Source organism: Myotis brandtii, unplaced genomic scaffold, assembly GCF_000412655.1.
Source record: "Myotis brandtii unplaced genomic scaffold, ASM41265v1 scaffold240, whole genome shotgun sequence".
In the NCBI taxonomy this organism is placed as follows: Eukaryota; Metazoa; Chordata; class Mammalia; order Chiroptera; family Vespertilionidae; genus Myotis; species Myotis brandtii.
The window spans coordinates 5,823,245-5,823,688 of record NW_005359064.1 but is presented as its reverse complement, the minus strand read 5'-3'; the positions used below and the strand labels follow the sequence as shown (position 1 = coordinate 5,823,688).

Sequence of the window (444 nt, the reverse complement as noted above, 5' to 3'; positions counted from 1 at the left end):
CTCAGAGGAGGCGCAGTGCTGAAGTGAAATACTAAGGTGCGAAGTGCATGTGGAGCAGGCTGGCGGTGGAGGGCGCGGTTGTTGTTTTCAATGGGGAGGGAGTTTCAGACTCTGAGCTCCAGATCCGGGCGAGTCTCTAGGGACCCAGACTCAAACGGGAGAAGCGGGAAGGCAGCTTTCTCTCCGAGGTTTGCAGCGGTTGCAGAGCCGCTGGGGACAGAACTGAGAGCAGCTATAACTGCTCGCTCGGCCCACCCTGTAGATCCCCTAGGACCCGCCCCACCCAAGCCCTGCACAGAGGCATTTGCCAGATCGCCTCAGGCAAAGGCTAGATTAGCACCACCCTAGAGATTCAGCACAGAAGCTCTCCCACTGCAGACACAGCTGACTCTCATAGCCAGTTAGCCTGGAGGTCAATTCACCCCTAGTATTGCCGACAACAAT

At 57.2% G+C, this 444-nt stretch overlaps 1 protein-coding gene across 1 annotated transcript in view; it reads right to left on the bottom strand.

Moving 5' to 3' along the window:
• EEFSEC (eukaryotic elongation factor, selenocysteine-tRNA-specific) overlaps window positions 1–444 on the bottom strand; it is a 251,577-nt gene that overhangs the window by 211,084 nt on the left and 40,049 nt on the right. The gene's annotated exons all lie outside the window — the stretch shown is intronic.